Below are 24,134 nucleotides of genomic sequence, written 5' to 3' on the forward strand. Positions count from 1 at the left end.
CTCATGGCCTCCTCTGCCTCCCATGTAGCTTCCTCAGTCTCGTGGTTAGACCAAAGGATCTTAAGCAAAACTGTCTCACCACTCCTAGTCTTCCTAACCTTCCGGTCAAGAATCTGCTTAGGGACCTCAAGATATGTTAAGGACTCATTTAGCTCTAAGCTCTCTGCCTCTAACACATGTGACGGGTCACTCACATACTTCCGCAGCTGAGATACATGAAACACATTATGCACTCTCTCTAATGCAGTTGGTAAAGCTAGACGATATGCAACCTCTCCAACCCGCTCTAAGATCTCATAGGGCCCGATGAACTTCTGACTCAGCTTGCCTTTCTTCCCAAACCTCATAACCCCACGCATATGGGACACTTTCAGAAGAACCTTATCCCCAACCTGAAACTCTATATCCCGGTGATGTAGATCTGAATAACTTCTTTGCCAATCCTGAGTTGCTCTCATCCGTTCCCTGATCATCTTAATCTGTTCAACCATCTCATGTACCATCTCTGGTTCTAGAACCACTGCCTCAGCACTGTCGTCCCAACAAATTGGACTCCTAAATCTCCTCCCATATAAAGCCTCAAACGGTGCCATACCAATACTAGTGTGATAGCTGTTGTTGTAAGAAAACTCTATCAAATCCAACCTCTGTTCCCAGCTACCACCAAAGTCCATCACACAAGCTCGTAACATATCCTCAAGAGTCTTGATTGTTCTCTCAGTCTGACCGTTTGTCGCAGGATGAAATGCTGTACTCATGTTCAAAGTTGTTCCCAAAGATTCCTGCAACTCTTTCCAAAACCTTGAGATAAACCTCGCATCTCTGTCAGATACTATGTTCTTAGGGACTCCATGTAACTTAAGCACATTCTTCCGATAAGCCATAGCTAATTGTGCCTTAGTCCAAGTATCTTTCATTGGCACAAAGTGAGCTGACTTGGTCAGTCGATCCACTATTACCCATATCATGTTGTTACCCTGTTGACTCTTTGGCAAACCCACGATAAAATCCATAGAAATGGATTCCCACTTCCACTCAGGTACCTCTAGAGACTGAATCTTACCTTGTGGTCGTCGCTGTTCCCTTTTAACTTTCTGGCATGTCAAACAACGGGCCACAAACTCAACTGTTTCTTTCTTCATCCCAGGCCACCAAAACGTGTTCTTTAAATCCTTGTACAGCTTGTCACCACTTGGATGTACTGAATATGGTGTACAATGTGCCTCTGTCATGATAGTCTTTTTCAGCTCCTCATCATTAGGGACACACCACCTCCCATCAAATCTCAAACTACCATCTGTATGAATAGAGAATCGAGACACTGTCCCTTTCTCTACTCCAGCTCTCCACTCAACCATCTTAGGATCCAACGCCTGTTTACCTCGAATCTCATCATAAAGATCAGGCTGTACTGTCAAATCTCCCACAACATCCCTTCTCTGCATCATATGTATCCCAAACCTCCCCACCTTATCTCTCAACCTCATCAAAGATAAAGCTGTACACAAAGAATGTACACTCTTCCTACTCAAAGCATCTGCGACAATATTGGCTTTCCCTTCATGGTAGATAATATCCATGTCATAGTCGCCAATCAGCTCCATCCACCTCCTCTGTCTCATGTTCAACTCCTTTTGAGTGAAGATGTACTTGAGACTCTTGTGATCCGAAAATACCTTCAAGGTCGTCCTATAAAGGTAATGTCTCCAAATCTTGAGAGTAAACACCACTGCACCCAACTACAGATCATATGTAGGATAGTTGTCCTCATAAGGCTTCAACGGCCTAGAAGCATAGGCAATCACTTTACCGTTCTGCATCAACACACATCCCAACCCATTCTTTGAGGCATCTGTATAAACCTCAAAGTTCTCGATCCCTTTAGGCAATGCTAAGATAGGAGCTGTGGTCAAACGCTCCTTTAATGTTTGGAACGCCGTCTCACAACTCTCATCCCAACGAAACATGTTTTCTTTCCTCATAAAAGGTGTCATAGGTCTAGCTATCTTGGAGAAATCTTTCACGAACCATCTGTAGTATCTAGCTAAACCCAAGAAACTCCTGATCTCAGCAACATTCTTTGGTGCTTCCCACTTTGTCACTGCCTCAATCTTTGCCGGATCCACAGCTACTCCCTCCTTAGAGATCACATGCCCCAGAAAAGCAACTTTCTCTAACCAGAACTCACACTTGGACAGCTTAGCATATAGCTCATGCTCCCTCAAAGTCTGCAACACAATCCTCAGATGCTCCTCATGCTCCTCCTTAGTCTTAGAGTAGACTAAGATGTCATCGATAAACACCACCACAAACTTGTCCAAAAACTGTCTGAAGATTCTGTTCATCAAATCCATAAACACAGCCGGTGCATTAGATAACCCAAACGGCATCACCACATACTCATAATGGCCATACCTCGACGTGAAAGCTGTCTTTGGTATGTCCACCTCTCTAATCTTCACCTGATGGTACCCCGACCTCAAATCAATCTTGGAAAAGACTGATGCACCACTCAAATGATCAAACAGGTCATCTATCCTTGGCAAAGGATACTTGTTCTTCACCGTCACTCGGTTCAGCACTCTGTAGTCTATGCACAACCTCAACCCTATCTTTCTTCTTCACAAAAAGAACTGGTGCTCCCCACGGTGATACACTAGGTATAATATATCCCTTCTCTATCAGATCATCTAATTATTTCCTGAGCTTCTCCATCTCTTTAGGACTCATCCGGTACGGTGCCTTAGAGATTGGCCCCGTCCCCGGTTTCAACTCAACCGTGAAATCTATCTCCCTCTTCGGTGGCAACCCCAGAATTTCCTCTGGAAAAACATCTGCAAACTCTCCCACCACTGATATCTGATCAACTGTCGGACTCTCTATCTGGTCATCTCTCACATGGCACAAGATCAAAGGGCATCCCTTTCTCAGATAGGACTTCAAGGTGACAGCTGCAATCAACTTGACTTTGGGTTTGAGCACAAACCCACGATAAGACACACTAACACCCTTAGGACCTCTTAAAGACACTTTCTTTTGATGACAGTCTATCTTAGCTTTATACTTTCCCAACCAATCTATCCCGACTATCATCTCAAAACCGTCAAAAGGAAACTCTAGCAAGTCTACAGGTAGATCAACTTGCCCAACTATCATAGACACATCTCTATACAACCTCCCACATGATACAGACTCACCCGAAGGTATAAAAACTTTCTCACTTAAAGACTCATATACCCTCAAACCCAACCGTTTAACATGACTCGAAGATACAAACGACTGAGACGCCTCTGAATCAAACAAAAAAAAGGTATGAATACCGTTAACAAGAAAAGTACCAGTGATAACATGTGCATCATCCTCAGCTGCTTTTTTGTCCATCATGAATAGCTTTCCACTGGTCTTCTGTCCACCTTCCTGGACAGTATTGGCTGATGTGGTCGGCTTAGCACCCGACCCCTGATTGTTGTTGTTGTTCGTAGCTGGTTTCTGATAAGAATTACCGCCATTGCGGTTACCTCCACCCTGATAGCTCTGACTTCCCCGGTTAGACCATGACCCAGACGGTCTATTGCTCGCATAACTCTGTGCAGGTCCCTGAGAATAGGTCCCCTGAGCAGATCTCTGAAAAGCTCCAGGCATACTCGTGCACTCATGTCTCTTGTGGCCTATACCGCCACAACCATAGTAGGTCATCCCCCAACTACCACTACTACTCATACGGCCACGCCCAACGGAAGCCCTAGCACTGAACCCTGACCCAGAAAAAAACCCTCTAGCTTGATTGTGCTTGCCTTTCTTGTGACTAGATTGGCCACCACACTCACTCTCAGCCTTTCTTTTCTCTACCACTCTCTCCTGAGCCATCTCCACCAACCTCTCAACTCTCCCAGCCCTCTCATAAGCTTCCTTAACATCAGTAAGGACTCCCACGGGCAGCTTATCCATGATCTTAGGGGTCAACCCCCTCTCAAACCTCAGCGACAGGTTCTCCTCACTCAAACCCATATCCTCAGCATACCTAGACTTCTCATTAAACTGCTTGTAGTACTCGGCCACAGACATGTCAGATGTCATCTTAAACCCATCAAACTCCTCTCTCAGCTTACTCCTCACATGCTCCGGTACAAACTCTTTCCTCATAGCCCTCGGAAACTCTTCCGATGGTGTAGCAGGTAAGCCCTGGTTCGCATACATCTCCCTAGCACTCACCTTCACCTTATCCCACCACTCGCCAGCTGCTTCCCTCAGGTAGAACGCAGCTTGTTCTACTCTCATCTCATCAGGACAGTGAACCAGGTCTAGTATGTTCTCCATGTCACGATGCCAGTTGTAAAGAAGGTTTGGTTCCCCGGTTCCCTTGTACTCTTTTGGGTTAAACCTCGCTATATAAAGGCTGATCTTAGTGTGATCAACCTCCTTATCCTTTCCCACTTTCTTTAGGGCCTCCGTAAGAGCATCCTGATGCTCCAACATCTTAACGATATCATCTATGTTCATGCTCTCAGCTCTCGCATACAAAGCGTTTCTCTTGGGCGGCATCTTGAAACTATATAAGAAAGGGTAGATATAAACATACGCACTAAAACCTCAAAACACGAAAGCAGATCGCCTGCACACACTCGATCGAGTGCCTAAACCTACTCGATCGAGTAGAGGCTACTCGATCGAGTGCCCACCATACTCGATCGAGTGCCCCGACATCAGACCCAAAACAGACCTTCTGATCTCTAACATACTCGACTGAGTAGCACCCCCTACTCGATCGAGTGCCCTATGTACTCGATCGAGTGCCCAAATACACGATTCTGGTTGTAAAAATGTCAAATACCCACTCGATCGAGTCAGACCCACTCGATCGAGTATCTCACCTACTCGATCGAGTACCCCCTTACTCGATCGAGTCAAGCTGACTCGTATATACTACCCGCATGTTATCTCACATATCCCAACACACTATGCAACTATATAAACTCAACATTATAATATAGTTAAGATGCAATTCTACCAACTCCTCTTATGATCAACAAAACAACTATATCATATTATCAAGCGCCACATAGTAAACATCCAACATGCTTCTTGTTCAAACAACAGTTCTATATGTTTCACCAACCTTTCATTCACAATCTCAACCTTCTACTCCAAACATCCAACAATTACAATATACATCATCACATCCACATACAAGCTAAAAAGCATCGCATACGACCTTGACATATACCCCCCATGTGACCGGTTTAAAATTGTAGGGCGAGTTCGCGACTTTAGGACGTCTCCCAAGCCTTTGCATTAGCTCCTACAACCTTTACCCCGGGTTCATTTTAATTGACTCCCTATATTCATTAGATTCATTGGTTACAGGTTTCAGGATCGTCGCTCTGATAACATTTTGTAACACCCCCATATTTCAAGTGCCTTACCAGGACCACTCAGGTATAAGGATGCTACCATCTCGGTTACCCAAAGCAATGATAATCATCAGACAATAACGAAACAACATTTAAATAGTATAACTTTAGTGAAAGGTTACAATCCAAAACCAAATACCAAAATACGAATACAAGTTCTCAAAACCATTTGTCTAATCAACCAAATGAAATGTTTATTAAACTACTAAAGCTACAGCGAAAGACTTCTATCATCGGACGGTGGCACATCCCAGCTATCCCATGTAACTCGACTCATACCTGCTCAATAACTGCTCACCATCCCCGAATGGATCACCACCGTTTTTAAAACATTAAACGGGGTCAGTACTAATCACACAATTTATATAACCAACAACACAAGAAACAAGCGGCTCAAACGGCCACACACACAATCACACCCACTCCAATCAATCTCCGTCACCGATCGTCCACCGGACCACCACGCTAGTGGGGGACCGCAGCCGTACCCACCAAATCCCCGCTCATCATACCGAGCGATAACCCTGTCCCATTAATGTGCACATCCCCTCCCGTGGCGGGTTCCACGGAGGACGAAACTAGGGCGTGAAGCCACTCCCGCAAGTGACTCCACTCAGCCGAGAACGCGTCTCGAGAACCAGAGACAAATAATCACAACCATTAAACAACAATCAAAACCAACAACCGTCACCATACGAATACAATAATATTCAACAATCACAAAACACCAACAATGCATTATGGGACTAATACTGAGTAGGGAAACCCTACCTGGAAAGCAACACAATCAGACGGTCTCACAGCTGATATCAAAAGGCTTCTTCTACGAATCCTCCTCCTAACATACAAACATATAATCACTACCAATCACGAAATACAACAAAATCCCCAAATCCCAATATTAGGGTTTAACCAACTTTAACGAAACACTATAAAAACGGTACGTAGATCTTACCCTTGACGCAAGGATCACAAAGGTATAAATAAAGGTAAAATTCGACCTTCCAAGCTCCGGGATTTGCCAACAATGCGATTGATGCGAAGAACGTAGTTTGTTTTTTCTTTCGAAAGCAATTAGGTTTTAAAAGTGTTTAAAGAAAAGTGGCGGAAGTAATTATATACTTAATCGCATTATTAACAAAACTCTACAAATCATCCCCCGTAAACCGGCTACTCAATCGAGTAGCTGAGGTACTCGATCGAGTGCCCCCTTACTCGATCGAGTATCAAGGTTACTCGATCGAGTACCCAACAGGTCATAAACTATTTTTAAAACGCAACACACCCTTACTCGACAGAGTAAGGCCTACTCGATAGAGTACCCAGAAACTCATAAAACCGTAGTATTACACTACAGGTCCTACCTAGACAAGATTCTAGAAGAAAGATCATCAAAGTGAAGGCTTGAGTACCTTTGATTCTTCTACCAAGATGTCTAACGTTTCCAGAATTATAGCACAATTTGAAGCTCAGAACGCAAGATCTGACGAGCTGGAGAGTAAACAATCTTGGGGTGGTCCACCTCAATCCCATAATATGGCACAACAGGTGGTCTACTGTGAGAGATGTGGTGCTGTGGGGCACAATGATGTTATTTGTATGGCGGAGATTGACGAAGTCTATGTGTTTAAGCAGCGTACACAAGGTAGACATTCCTATGGCAACCACAGTGGGGCTTACCCGAACTTTCCCCACCTCCGCAACAACCGACATATGTGTCGCCATATCCGTTTCAACAACAAGGCCGTCAAAAGCCTCCATTTATCTGGCCACCGCAACAACAAACCCCTCTTCCCGCTAAAAAGAGTGAAGAAATTGCTGAATTGAAGTCTTTGGTGAAGGAATTTGCACTTCAAGAGCAAGAATATAATAAAGCTAGAGAGGCTTATTTCAAGCTATTTGAATCTCAAATAGCTCAATTAGCTACCGAGTTGGATTTTAGGCACTCAGGGACGGTATATGCTATCTGTACCGACAACGGTCTTTCTTATGAAAGGCCTGATTTGCCTATTGACGATGATGATACGTATGACTCGGAATTTGAAGATTTAGCTGAAAATGACGCATCATACGAAGACTTCTGCACTGTACAACAACAAAGATTCGATCGAACAACCTACAATGTTTGATCGAATGACTTATATGAGAAGGAAGTGTTCATTCGAACAGATTACACCACTCGATCGAACAATTTGTACGAGGAAGACCTCGATCGAACACCCTACGCTGTTCGATCGAGCACTGCTGAGGAAGAAGTGTAAGATTCATTAACCTCTTATTAGACATTTCTAATAACTATATGAATTTAGTTTAGTCATAAACTAATTAGATCTTATGCATGCATAACAAAAGGACAAAATAAGAAGAAATCAATCAACTTACAAAGAGGTGCCACACGGTTATACTAATAGGTCTCCTACCAAATTAGTCTTCGAAAAATCCGAGTGCTCCAAGGATGAATTTAGACCCAATGGTAGGATCTACTCCTCAAGGAATTGTACCAAGATAATCACCCTTAATACATATACTAATTAAGTTACTAGAAATTTAGTATATGTTCCTTTAAAATGACTAATATAATTATATTACTACTACTAGTAATTAGATTTTAATATTAGTATTTCAATGATGTTTTATTTTCTATCTCAAAACAATTTTAGTTTTGTTAAGAGATCTAAGAAAAAGAAACCACTTGAATGAACAATAAGAAAAACAATTCTTATTTAAATGGAGGGGAGAGGGGCCGGGTGCATTGGGGTAGGAAGGCCAATGCATTCTCATGTTTTCTATCAATTGTTCTTCACAAGAATAATACATGAGCACGCCTAACTTAGCTTAATAATGTTGCCTTAAGCATTTAAGCCAAAAGCACCCATTGTCCCCCACCCATGTAAATTTCGGTCCCCTTACATAAAATGGGATTCCATTTTAAGTTTGTATTTTGTCAATTGTATTTAGTGACATATGTGACATGTTACTAGACATGTGACCATGTAATGCATTTTTAACTTATTAAAAATCATTACATAAAAAATAAGTCACATACAATAATACAAATAGCAATACATGATTACTTATACTTAAAAGGACCATTTAATTATAATTCACAACACCTTGTAATTATAATACATTATTCATTCTATTTATAATTGTTTCAATAAACAATAATAAAGTTTCAGTAATAAAACACATTTTCAATTTTAAAGGATTAATTAACTTATATCGTTATAAATTTAATTTATAGATCAATTAAGAGTGTTACCCTAGAGGTATGACCTTAAGGGATCAACTGATCACCACCGTCATACGATAGTAATGTCAAACTCTAGTCAGCCAATCATTATCGATTAATGTGGATCAGTTGACAATAAAATATTACTTTCCCTCATATATTCTTACTATGAGATTTAAACATGTGATCGCATTATTGTCGAGGACACATCCTCCAACAATCTCCCACTTGCCGCGACATGTGTGCGTCACCAATTCTCTTGTCCTATTACTATCTCCCACTCAATGCAAGGTGTCTTGTAGGTCGTACTTGCATTTGATCATATCACAAGTGGTTTCCTCGATCTGCAGAATAACTGTTTGACCGGAATTATCTACCGTGTATACCTTCCGAGCGTGGCCACGCATTTCCAGTTCATTGCACCTCGAGTGACCTTGAGATATAAGATAACCCTTACTAGGGGTGGACAATTCCTATTACACTTTTCCCTTCGTATAGACACAACTCATTATAACCCAAAATGTGCCCATTTGACCCCAATTACGAAGGTCATAGAACACAAATCAAAGTCACTTTGAAATTGTGCCATCTTAGGCGAATAGTCTTTAGTCAAAGAATCGACTCATAAGAATACAATAGTAGCTCTCGCCACGACCAGGCTATAAAAATTTTCAGAACTCTATAAGCGGTCATAAGCCCGACAGAGGGTCCCATACAGTCTGCCTATGTGATCGACTAGTCATCTCTCATGACTCTATGGCATTTGAACTTACCATCAATCGCATCACACTCTAGTTACTTCCAGATGTCACCTCATGTAAGTAACTATGGGCGATTACTATGTCAATATAGTTCACTTTAATGGGGTTCAATATTGTCTCAACCATCCATTTGGATATGACAAAGTAATAAAAAATTAAAAGACAAATGCGATTATCATATATGAACAAATAAAACAACATTTTATTTCATATCAAATAATCTAGTACAAATTTGGCATACGTTTAAGCCCCATGGAAACAACATGTCCATCGTGTTTAGCCTGCGATAAAGGCTTGGTTAGAGGATCAGCTAAGTTGTCATCCGTCCCTACCTTACAAATCGCAATTTCCTTTCTTTCAATAAAATCTCTAATAATATGAAATTTTCCGAGTACATGTCTAAATCTATTACTAGACGTGGGCTCCTTAGCTTGGAAGATAGTCCCATTGTTGTCACAATAGAGAGTAATGGGATCTTTGGTGATAGGAACTACTTTTAGCCCCTCCATGAATTGCCTAATCCACACAGCTTCTTTGGCAGCTTCTGATGCTGCAACGTACTCAGCCTCCGTAGTAGAATCCGCAATCATAGCTTCCTTGAAGCTTCTCCAGCTTACAACACCACCATTGAGCATGAAGACATACCCACCTTGGGATTTCATGTCATCTCTATCTGTTTGAAATCTTGGAGTCTGTGTAACCCTTAACACATAGCTCGAAGTCTCCTCCAAACACTAAGATAGAATCCTTGGTCCTTCGTAAGTACTTAAGGATGTTCTTAACAGCTATCCAGTGACTCTCACCTGGTTTATCTTGATATCTACTTGTCATGCTTAAAGCATACGAGACATCTGGACGAGTGCATATCATGGCATACATGATTGATCCAACAACGGAAGCATAGGGAATCAACTTCATGCGTTCAACATCTTCGGGTTCGGTGGGTGATTGAGACTTGCTCAAAATTATCCCACTACCCATAGGAATTAAGCCTCTCTTAGACTGGTCCATGTTGAAGCGTAGAAGAACCTTGTCAATATAACATTCTTGACTTAATGCCAATATACTTTTGGGTCTATCTCTATAGATCCGGATACCTAATATGCGTTGTGCTTCTCCTAAATCCTTCATTTAGAAATGATTTCCCAGCCACTCTTTGACGGAGGACAACATAGGAATGTCATTTCCAATAAGCAGTATGTCATCCACATACAATATTAGGAACACAACATTTCTCCCACTGAACTTCATGTATAAACATGGTTCCTCAACACTTCGAGTAAAACCATTTTCTTTTATAACATGATTAAATCGATGGTTCCAACTTCTTGATGCTTGGTTAAGACCATAAATGGATCTCTTAAGCTTGCACACTTTGTTAGGATTTTTAGGATCTACAAAACCTTCAGGTTTCATCATATACACCTCCTCTTCTAAATGCCCATTTAGAAAGGTGGTCTTGACATCCATTTGCCATATTTCATAGTCATGAAATGCGGCGATCGCTAACAGTATCCGAATGGATCTCGGCATGGCTACGGGGGCAAAGGTTTCATCATAATGAAGACCATGAACTTGGGTAAAACCTTTTGCCACTAGCCTAGCTTTGTAGACATCATCATGTCCTTCTATGCCATTATTTACCTTAAAGATCCATTTGCATTTAAGAGGTCTTCCTCCTTCAGGCAAATCCACCAAGTTCCAAACTTGATTTTCATGCATAGAAATCATTTCGGATTTCATGGCTTCAAGCCACAAAGCTGAATTGGGACTAGAGATTGCAGCTTTGTAGGTGGCGGGCTCGTCACTTTCTAGAAGTAACACATCAAGACTCCCATCCTCTTGGATAAGTCCAACATATCTATCAGGATGGCGAGAAACTCGACCTGACCTCCTCGGTTGAGGAATAACAACATAATTAGACGACGAAGGAACGTCTTCTTGCGCCTCTACTTCGGTTTGTGGCTCTTGAACTTCATTAAGTTCAAAATTTCTCCCACTCCGTATTTTAGAAATAAACTCACTTTCTAAGAAGACAGCTTCACTAGACACAAACACTTTGTTTTCATGAGGTTTGTAGAAGTAATAGCCTCGAGAGGTATTGGGGTAACCTACAAATATGCATTTTTCGGATCGTGGGGCCAGCTTGTTGTTGGTCTTTACCTTGACGTAAGCATTAAATCCCCAAATCTTCATATATGATATATTAGGAACCCTTCCTTTCCATATCTCATATGGAGTCTTTTCGGTTGCTTTTGCCGGACTATTGTTCAATAATTTGATTGCGGTTTGGATTGCAAATCCCCAAAATGAGTCGGGTAACTCGGTTTGACTCATTATAGATCGAACCATATCTAGTAAGGTTCGATTTCTCCTCTCGGCAACACCATTAAGTTGTGGTGTACCGGGTGGAGTAAGTTGTGACACAATGCCACAACCCTTCAAGTGTGAATCGAATTCATTACTAAGATACTCTTCACCACGATCAGATCGTAGTGCCTTTATCGTCTTGTTCAATTGGTTTTCTACTTCATTTTGAAATTCTTTAAATTTTTCAAAGGCCTCACTCTTGTATTTCATTAAGTATATATACCCATATCTACTTAAATCATTGGTGAAGGTAATGAAGTAGTCATAATTACCCCTAGCGGTGATAGTCATTGGTCCACATACATCGATATATATAAGGCCCAATAATTCACTAGCTCGTGTCCCTTTACCACTAAAAGGATAACGAGTCATTTTGCCTAGGAGGCAAGATTCGCATATACCATATGATTGAAAATCAAATGGTTTAATAACATTAGTTGAAACTAATCTTTTTATGCGATTCTCATTAATATGGCCTAATCGACAATGCCAAACGTACGATTCATTTGGATCACTTGATTTGAGTCTCTTGGATTGTATGTTATAGATGTCTTTACATGGATTTGAAGTTTCTAGAACATAAATGCTATTTATAGAAGAGCCTCGGTCTATGACCAAGTCATTTCTAGAAATGATACAATAATTGTTTTTAATGGCAAAATTAAAGCCCTCTATATCTAACATATCAATTGAAATAATGTTCTTAGAAAGAGAAGGTACATAAAAACAATTATGCAAATACAACTCAAATCCATTTGCCAAAACAAGTACATAAGTTCCCTTGGATGTGGCCGCTACTCTAGCTCCATTCCCAAGTCGGAGATCAACATCGCCCTTGCTCAGCTTTTCCACGTTTCTTAGCCCCTGTAAATGATTAGAAAGGTGAGAACCGCAACCGGTATCTAATACCCACGTTGTGGTGGAAGTAAAATTTACATCAATAACATAAATTTCAGAAGGAATTTTACCGAGTGGAATAACAAGTCCATCCCTAATATTTCCCAAATATATGGGGAAATTCATCATCCAATGTCCCATGCCATGACAATAATGGCATTCATCATCAACTTTGGCTCCTTTGGTAGTCCCACTAGCCATCTTGTTTCCATTGTTGAATTTTCTACCTTTCTTCCCCTTCCTTTTGAACCATTTCCCTTTAGTTGCAAGAGCTTGCTTGCTAGGACTCCCACTAGTTTCGGCATTCCTTTCTTCTAAAGATAAGGATCCCATAGATATAGCGAGATGGTCTTCCCGAGACACATTCACAAAAGATCTAGTCATAGTAGGAGGTATGGAGGAAGTAATGAAATTAAGGTTTCCGTCGGAACCGATCCCAAAATAAAGCTCTCTAGTTGTATCGAGGTTGTTGTTGGAGCAAATAACGTCAAATAAGTTATGACAAGACTCAATGGTAATAGGTGTTGTCGGATTGATAGGATCCATTGAAAAACTACAAAATGGAGGTAAAGGAAATATTAACATTTGTAGTTTTAATCATACTTGTAAACACTTTAAACAAGTTTTATGCATTTATATAGTGACCTCTACCCAACTATTATAAATGATCCCGAGATCCAAATTCATATCAATTCGGGCACGGTGAGCCGATTCATCTCTTATCAATATAACTTGGTGGATTAACTCTTTAATCGATTCTACTTCTAAAACTCTCGGTCGATAAAATTACTTTAATATTTATCTTAAGCCCGGAACACATGCGGCTACGGTCGTGATCAATACTTCCGTTGAGCTCAATCCAAATTTCGATGTAATAACAATTTACTACCCACTTACCCAACGCAACAAGTTTAGCATCCCGGTGAGCCGAGCCTACTTCCTTATGAAATTGGGATTCATGGTTCTACTAATTTGGTAAGGCTAATTCTCAATTAATATTTAGTGAGAGGTCTTGTCAATTTGTTATCTATCATGTTTTAAGTGAACTAAAGTGGTGAACTACGATAGTTATAATTGACACGGTCGATGACTCGATAAAGTAATATGCATGTTTAGTTATAGCGATTTGGCTATGCATGCAAACATATAAAACAAATGCAAAGCAAAAAGATGAAATCCTAGTATGGCTTTCCTAAAATAGTAAATCTAATAAACTATTTACAAATTCAGAAACCAACTCCTTTGGTCCCCTGAACTTCATTTGGCACGCACTCCCAGGCAACACCGTCTTTTTCGGAACGCCTTTCCGAATGGCACCGTCTTCAAGGAACTTCGGGATATATAAATTACATAGCTTTTCTACTTTATACATTATAAAAAAGAAAAACAAAAAGAAAAATAAAAAGTGATACGAGATCACAAATAATTACAACCGAATCGATATCCCCATTCATTTCGGGAAATACCAATTAAAACTAAGGCCATACTAAGTACAAATTACATAATTCAAAATTATATAAAATAAAACATGACGTTCATAAAAATGCAGCATTAATATATATATATATATGAAACATGCCATGTGATGTGCCAAATCGCCCTATTTAAGCTAATATCATATATTCGGTCCAATTTTATGGATAATTGTGACTATTAACTTGTTAAAATCACACAATATTACATAAATCAAATCTATGTCCAATTTAATTACCCCAACCTTCTTAGGACTCAAAAATTTAGTCTTCACTAAATATTTGACAATAATTCAACTTGATATTTTATTATTGCTCTTTAAACACTTTTATTCATAATAATAAAGAAATAATTCCCAATTAAGTCATAAAAATTTGAAAATTTCAAAAATCATAATTTTGTATATTCTGGAAAATTCCCAACATTCCAAAATTTTAATAAAATTTGCCCATAGAATATTTTAATTTATTTCACAATAAATCGCATAATACATAATTTTAACCCTTTAATTCCAAATTAAACACAAAATTATCCAATAAATCAAAATTTAAATTATGAATATTCTATATAATTTTCTAGAACCTGGAAAAGACAAATTTTTATGTTCAAAATTCGAATTTACAATTATGACTATTTAAAGTTGCTATTTATCAATTTTACAATATAAAAACCAATAAACATCCAAATCAAGTGAAAATTTGACATGCAACTTTAGATATGATGTTCATATCAAATATACAACATTGGAAAAAAATTTTATGCCATAAAATTCATTTTAGCTAATTTATGCTAATAGTCACTATTTATGTGATTTTTACATCTAAAAATCATAAATCATGCAAAATAAAACCATTTTATTTCAAAATTTACATACAGTGTGTAAATATTGCATGTGACAACATTCTAAAATTTCATGGGCAGAGACGAAGTCTAACTAATTTTAGTTATTTAAGTGTCATTTTATTCAATAAAATGTAATAAAAATACTAAAAACATATTAAAGAGCAATAAAATACCAATAATCATCAAAAATGACCTAAAATTAATTCAGGACCAGAATGTTATTCATGCAAAATTTTCCTGGTATTTATCCTCATAAATCACAAATTTCTAGTTTTATATGTTAACATTTTAACTCGGAAAAACAATGACCGATTATGAATGCAACAACCATTGCTCTGATACCAATTGTAAGATTTATTAACCTCTTATTAGATATTTCTAATAACTATATGAATTTAGTTTAGTCATAAACTAACTAGATCTTATGCATGCATAACAAAAGGACAAAATAAGAAGAAATCAATCAACTTACAAAGAGGTGCCACACGGTTATACTAATTGGTCTCCTACCAAATTAGTCTTCGAAAAATCCGAGTGCTCCAAGGATAAATTTAGACTCAATGGTAGGATCTACTCCTCAAGGAATTGTACCAAGATAATCACCCTTAATACATATACTAATTTAGTTACTAGAAATTTAGTATATGTTCCTTTAAAATGACTAATATAATTATATTACTACTACTAGTAATTAGATTTTAATATTAGTATTTCAATGATGTTTTATTTTCTATCTCAAAACAATTTTAGTTTTGTTAAGAGATATAAGAAAAAGAAACCACTTGAATGAACAATAAGAAAAATAATTCTTATCTAAAGGCAGGGGAGAGGGGCCGGGTGCATTGGAGTAGGAAGGCCAATACATGCTCATGTTTTCTATCAATTGTTCTGCACAAGAATAATAGATGAGCATGCCTAACTTAGCTTAATAATGTTGTCTTAAGCATTTATGCCAAAAGCACCCATTGTTCCCCACCCATGTAAATTTCGATCCCCATACATAAAATGGGATTCCATTTTAAGTTTGAATTTTTTCAATTGTATTTAGTGACATATGTGACATGTTACTAGACATGTAACCATGTAATGCATTTTTAACTTATTAAAAATTATTACATACAAAATAAATCACATACAATCATACAAATAGCAATACATGATTACTTATACTTAAAAGGACCATTTAATTATAATTCACAATACCTTGTAATTATAATACATTATTCATTCTATTTATAATTGTTTCAATAAACAATAATAAAATTTCAGAAATAAAACACATTTTCGATTTTAAAGGATTAATTAACTTGTATCATTATACAATTAATTAATAGATCAATTAAGAGTGTTACCCTAGAGGTATGACCTTAAGGGATCAACTGATCACCACCGTCATACGATAGTAATGTCAAACTCTAGTCAGCCAATCATTATCGATTAATGTGGATCAGTTGACAATAAAATATTACTTTCCCTCATATATTCTTACTAGGAGATTTAAACATGTGATCGCATTATTGTCGAGGACACATCCTTCAACAAGAAGACCTCGATCGAATGGTCAGTAATGGTCGATCGAGTAGTTTTGGTGAAGAAACTCTTCGATCGTGTAATGTTCTCTCTCGATCGAATGATTTGGCTGTAGACAATGTTGACTCGTCATTTGCGCCTATTTCGGATGACGATAAGAAGGTAATTGAAGACCAATCCTGTCAAATTGGAGGTAATGTTATTCCTTCTGTTGAACTCAACATGATTCCTTCTATTCCTTCCGTTAAGTCATATACTGCTGTTGATTTGACGCCTCCGCCCCAGTTTGGGAGCAATTTGGAGGAATATCGTCTTGTTTCTTCTTGTACAGGTCTTGACAGGTTAGAAGACCCGGGAGGGGGATTTCAAGATTCCATCCCACATAAGAGGAAGGCGTGGGATAAGGCCAAGAGAAGACGCGACGTAGTTGATCCTGTAAAGAGCCGCTGTTCTTCCAATTCTTTGCTGTGGCTACCAAAAGTAAAAATTATGGACGCCGAGGGGACTTCATTCAGTCAGAAGCCTTGTTGTGGGCCATTGATTTGCGTGGGTGGATGAAGAGAAGAAGGACGAGCTGGGACATATCTGAAACTAGCGCTGACCGGGAGGCAACCCGGAGTTTAAAACTTTTTAGTTGATTTTCGAACATTTCAGTTTCGTTGTGTGTCTAATAATTGGTTTTTAGCCTATAAACTGTGAACAATTTTGACTTGGTTTTTGGTTGCCATTTGTGGTCTACAGGTACCTCTCGATCGAGCACTCTTTTCACTCGATCGAGTGCCTGATCTTCTCGATCGAACACTTTCGCAGCTTATTGTACTCGATCGAGTATTATATCCTCTTGATCGAGTTCGCTTGCTTTGATTCGCTTCCAGTGACGATGTTATGGAGCTTCATTCTCCTTTTCAGTTTGCATTTCTTTCCCTATTTTGAAGTACAATAAGGGCATTGTACGGTTTGGTTTGGGGAGGTATATGCATCCATATCTGTGTCTGCATATTGTTTTTATTGCATTTCTGTTATCACGTTTAATTTTTGCATGCATTGAGTATTTCAATTTCAGCAATTCAAAAATCTCATAAAAAAGAAAAATTCAAAAAAAAATCAAAAAATTCACGTTTATTTTTGCATTTAGGTTGAGTCGGAATGGTGTATTTCGATGATGAAATTGCACTACTTTCAGTCCTTTTTGCTTAAGTCTTGCATATAACTGATATCTTTTTAGCATTGTCTTATTGCATAGTCTACGAGTTAATGTTAAAATTTAGCTGAACGAATAGACTTGACCTGAAATTTTGGCAACCTACTCATATTTTCTAAGGTCTTAGAGCTTTAAAACTGGTGTCATTTATGACCAGTTTCATATAGGATTGTGAGTAGTTACTCCTTGCATAGCATGTATCATTAATTTGCACAAGTATGAAATTCAATTGCTTTTTGCCTGCATACATTCGGGTTAGTGGTTGATGCCACATGCAGGGAGGTGCTTAGATTCCCTTATTCTTTCATTTTTACCCATTTAACTCCACATTTAGCCAAAATTGGCTTTTGACCCTTAACTGCATCCAAATTTAGCCTGCCTTGTCAAGCTAGTTTAGTGATTGTTTTGCGGTATATTGTCTATTGAGCCGGATTTGGTTCGTATTGATTGTCGGAGTTGATAATATGGAAAAAGAGGATGAAATGATGAAAAAAGATGAAAGGTTGAAAAAAAAGAATTCGAAAAATGAAAGAAAAAAACCGAAGAAAAAGAAAAAGAAAAATTGGAAAAAATTGGTTAATTTCGGTTTTGCTCCTATGTATTATCTTTATTTTATGAGGAGTTGTGGTTATTCGGTTTAAGTGAGTTTGTGTGACGAAATATGGGGCACTTGTGCTTATTTCTAATGGTTTAGAAGCGGATATTGTTTAGTTTGGTTTTGTTAGGTTGCTAGCTTGACTTATTACCTCACATATACAAAAATGTTTTGCCTTTTCTTACCCATTGCCTCACTTTTCCATATTTTTGTAAGCCCTCGGCTGTGACGGGAGCTTGTTTGGTTGGAATGTATGTGTACGGTAGCTAGAATTGTCTATCATATTAGTTGCATGCATGTTTATGTGGGTCGTAGTTTAGGTGAACATTTATTTTTCTTTCTCTCTTACATTCATACGCTTACCCTTTGCTTCATGAGAGAAAAGTGACCCGTGAGAGTCCATCATTAAAGGTCTTGCAAGGTCGACAGTTCAACGAAATTTTAAACATCTTACAACTCGTTTGCATTTGACAGTTTTGGCTATAAGTGTCAGTTTGTTTGCATTAAACCGGTTTAAGTGGACAACTTGTAGCTAGCTCTGAGTTTTGTTTTCTATTCCATTAAGTTTTGCATATAGTTTTCTTGGGGAAAAGCAAAGGTTTTTTTGGGGAGGTTTGATGCGTGCATTTTATACAGACTTTCTAAGCCTTGTTTGCACGCATTTCTACGCATATTTCGTAGTATTAAGCTATAAATGTCCCCCGAATAGTCTACTTTGGTTTCTCTTGTCCTATTTGCAGGAATGAGCCAAAGAGAAGCGGAATCAAGCTTAGAACATGTCCCTATGCATGCATTTAGGAGATGAGTTAAGTCAGAGCTTGGAAACTACTAATTGTGATGCGTGTAGAAGTAAGGTAGCTATGCGAGTAAAGGAAGAGCTTTAAATTACTAGTGCCTGATTTGAAGAGCCATAACTCTAGTTCTACAGATGATAACCAAATGATTCAAATTGGAGATGAAAGTTTGTCCTGTTAGCTATCCAACACCATCGAAAACGCTCTATTTTCCCAAGTAACGAACAAATGGCGGCTGTTTGAAATTCAGTGCGCGAAGCAGGAATTACGCGCTGGAAACCACTCAATCGAGTAATATAGTCCTCGATCGAGTAATTTTTGTGCTCGATCGAGAGGTGCCTTTTTGGTGGTCCTCGATCGAGTACTTTTTTTCCTCGATTGAGAGGTTTTTGCTAGGAGTTACTCGATCGAGGAGTTCTAATATCCTCGATCGAGTACTTTTCTATCTGACGCAAGCTTTTAATATCTTGTTATCGTCTTAGGTCTAATAAATATCTCTCCTATTAATAGGAGAGACTAAATTAGGTTTAGAGGGCTTTTTATCACTTTTCCTCTGCTCTTTATCCTATTCGACGACACTTTGCCCTTCATATCTCTGGATCTCAACTTTTGTAATTTCTTTTCTCTCTTTTATGTTATTTCTCTTTTGCTTATATCTCTTTACCATGTTTGTTCTTGCTTCATCTCTCTTTATTGCTTTATTCATTATTATGCGTAGCTAGATCCCTTGTTGCTAGGATTGGGGGAACCATGGTAGTATAACGATGATGCGATAATTTGGTTTAGGAGGTTGATACCGTCGTCAAGTACCAAAAATAAATAGGGTCGATCTCCACAGGGAGGCGGTCACTATCAACTTGTAAATTCTAGTCTGTCTATGGTCACAATTGGGGGTTTGAGTTGTTTAAACTAAACTAAAAGAGATTAAAGCAAGAGAAAAGAATAAGAGAGATTAACAATAAAAGAGAGAGAACTAGGATTGTCGGGTCATCAATGAATGTCAGATAATTGCAGCTAAGGTCACAGATCGGTCGCTTGTATCGGTCTAAGGGGCAACGAATATGTCCTTCCGGTCTCAATTCACCCTAAAATACTATAGCTTAGCTTTCGCCCTCACTAAAGCATCCTATTGTTCACTACGGGTCTCACCCCTTCCAACCTTCCGGTCTAGGTTAAGGCTTACCAAGATTAATTAAGCTAAATGCATCGATTCAAGTAGCTAGTTATAGTTAATTGCAGTGATTAACAACATAGACATAATAACAACGGAAGATTTGTAAACCTAATTAGCAACTAACAACAGTTCATCGAATCGCCTAAATCCTAGCAAAAGATTTAGCTAGACATATTGATAAACAAAGGAAGATAATTACTCGATCAAACCGTTTAGAAATACTCGATCGAATAAAAACAATTAAAAACCACTCGATCGAGTAGATAAACCACTCGATCGAGGAACCATTAAAAAGCTCATCTCGATCGAACACATAAAGTACTCGATCGAGGTCTTCTCCTCACCAAAAGTGCTCGATCGACCAATAAGGGCTTCGACCACGTGACTTTGACTCAGCCAGCAACGTTAGTCGTTAGTTTCAGCCTTGACTTGCTTATTTAGCTTCCGAAATGACTTTACACGTCCCAAGACAGCAGTGTTTCCGCTCCAAATCCACTCATCCTCTAAATGCAAGCAAAACGGACGATAAAAGGCTTGATTCCGCTACTTTTAGGTCAATTCCTGCAAATAAAGCAAAACAAACCAAAGTAGAATATTCGGGGCATTTCGTAGCATAAAAGTACGAGGATGGCATAGAAATACGTGCATAAAGAGGCTTAAAAAGGCTATATAAAATGCATGTATCAGAGGTCTTGTTGTGAGAATTGATTCATAGCAATATAACTGTAATTATTAGGTTGAATACATGCAATTGAAGTAATTAAATTGGTTAAATTCAGACCTAGATCGAGAGATTGGAATGAATAGACCTGTTATGAACAATAGACTATACTAATGAGGGTGAAAGCTAAGTTAGTAGTATTTTAGGGCGGATAACGGACCGAGAGGACCTTTCCTTTACCCTTCTCACCTCAGACCGACTGACCTACCTTTAGCTGATTTGTGTGATATCATGGTGAACCGACATCCTAGCATTTTTGTAACACCCCCATACTCCAAGTGCCTTACTAGGATCACTTAAGGTATGAGAACGTCACCATCTCGGTTACCCGAGGCAATGATAACCAAATGACAATAACGAAACGTACTTTATTAAATAAGTTTAAGTGATTACATAACAAAACCAACTGTAAAGTAAAAATACAACTATTCTCAAACTATAAACCAACTGAATGAAACTTTATTAACAAACACAACGGAAGAATAAAGACTCTGATATGTGATGACTCCATCCCCAGCTAAATCCCTCGCGTATCCAAGATATACCTGTCAAACAACTGCTCACCACCCCCGAATGGATCACCATAGTTTTTAAAACATTTAAACGGGGTCAGTACTAATTACACGATACAAACCAACATGAAGCAAATACCAAGCAGCTCAATCAACACATCAATCCCCAGTCTCCATCATCAATCTCCACACAACTGACTACACACTAAAGTGTGTAGCTCTGCCAGAGTACCCATCGAAACAGATACTCCACACCGCCAGTGGGGGACCGCAGCCGTTCCCACGTAAGCCCCACTCATCTCATCCGAGCGATAAACCCATGTTCCTTAATGTGCACATCCCTTCTGTGGCGGGTTCCACAGAAGGCGAATCAAGGGCGTGAAGCCACTCCCGCAACTGACTCCACTCAGCTAGGGATGCACCCCGAAGATCACAGATAGTTAAACAGTAATCACAACACAAGCTCAACAACCGTCTGAAACATTCAACAATACAATATCACAACCGTCTGAAACAATCAACAATACAATATCACAACCGTCTGAAGCAATCAACAATTACTATCTACAGCATAATCACCACACACATCATGTAACTAATACTGAGTAGGGAAATCCTACCTGGAAAAGCAATCACCACAGACGGTCTAACAGCTAATCAAAATCGTTCTTCAATACAATCACCTCCTATCAAACACACAATCATACAATCAACATCTAATAAACACAATACTCCCAAAACCCCCAAATTACCCAATTAGGGTTTCAACTAACATCAATGAAACAACATAAAAATTGTACAAGGATCTTACCCTCGACACGACGAACTCAATGGCGTAAAGAACGTGACAATCCGACAACAATAGCCCTTGGGATTTGATGGTAACGCAACGACGTAGACAACATAACTTCTTTTCTCTTTTGAAAGGTTTTTATAAAAAGTACAAATGATGAAGAAAGTGACGGAAAGCTTAATATATCTATCACGCGTTACTAACGAAACTCGACTACAACAACCCGTAAAAGTAACTTACTCGATCGAGTAAGTAACTTACTCGATCGATTGCCCCTTACTCGATCGAGTGCCATACATACTCGATCGAGTACCCATCAGACAGACTACCGTTTCGTATAAAAACATACTTACTCGACAGAGTAAGCCCCACTCGATAGAGTACCCAAAGACTCGTAAAACCGTAGTATTACAGTCTTTCCTCCTTAAAAAGAACTTCGTCCCCGAAGTTCAACCCATACTCAAAAACAAACATACTAACTCTGTAACACTCCCTCATACCAAGGTGCCTTACCAGGACCACCCTACCATGAAAGTGTGTTACCATCTCGGTTGCTCGAGGTTAGTATATATGAAAAGCGTCTGAACTGAGCACATTTATTAAAATACCATAGAGTGTAAAAGTTTACATCAAACCAAATCCAAAACTGATTCAATAAAATAAATCCAATGTCTGACAACTATGAGATCATAACTAAGACTCGACTGTGATGCTACGACTGGTGATGACGACTCTCCCATGACTGCCCCAAGCTCACCAATAGCAATACCTGTCAAGCCTGCTCACCATCCCCGAATGGATCACAGTAGATTCCACAAACAACAATGGGGTCAGTATTACTCAATCAATATAAGACAAACAAACAAGGTAACCAGCTGATCATCCTCCACCCCCAGTCTCCCGATCTCACACAGTAACCGACTACACACCGAAGTGTGTAGTCCTGCCAGATTACCCATCGCAACAGGTAATCCTCGCCGCCAGTGGGTGACCGCAGCCCATCCCTCCTAGTCCAGCTCATCAACGAGCGACTAACAATCCCTGTCCCTTAATGTGCACATCCCCTCCCGTGACGGGTTCCATGGAGGGCGAACTAGGGTGTGCAGCCACACCCGCAAGTGACTCCATCACAAACACAACATACACAGCCTCACAGCTGTCACAACACCACAACCATCACAACACAACCACACCAACACCATCACCACAACATCCGTACTCCGATGATGAGCATATAACGACAATCACAATACAATCAAGTCTTAAATCAATGAACAGTAAACTGAGTAGGGAAACCCTACCTTAGCAATCAATAGCAGTACAGAAACCGAACAATCAGAAAGGCTCCTGTATGAAGTCTTCTCCTATACAATAACCATATAGCACAATTACACATTGCACAATTCCCCCCTATTCCCAAATTCCACATATACAATAAACCCTACAAGAACATAAATGACATGGGGAATGAAACTTACCAACGGCAGGGTGAGAGACTACACGCAAAGATTACGACAGTTGCACACACAATGAGATTAGAGAATGATTAGGGAGTGATTAGAGTGATCGTAAAATGATTAGGGTTAAAATGACGTTTTAGAAACTAACTTTGAATATTAAATAACCCTAAACACTCCCGCATCAAACCGCTGAAATAATACTCGCTAGACCGGATACTCGGTCGAGTAAAGTGTATACTCGGCGAGTATTCTTCATACTCGGCCGAGTATTCCTCGGCATAACCTAAACAGGCTACACAACTAGCACTACTCGGCCGAGTAGGCTCTACTCGGTCGAGTATTCAACTTAAGAAAATCCGTAGTATTA

This window comes from Silene latifolia, chromosome 2 (genome assembly GCF_048544455.1).
Source record: "Silene latifolia isolate original U9 population chromosome 2, ASM4854445v1, whole genome shotgun sequence".
Lineage (NCBI taxonomy): Eukaryota > Viridiplantae > Streptophyta > Magnoliopsida > Caryophyllales > Caryophyllaceae > Silene > Silene latifolia.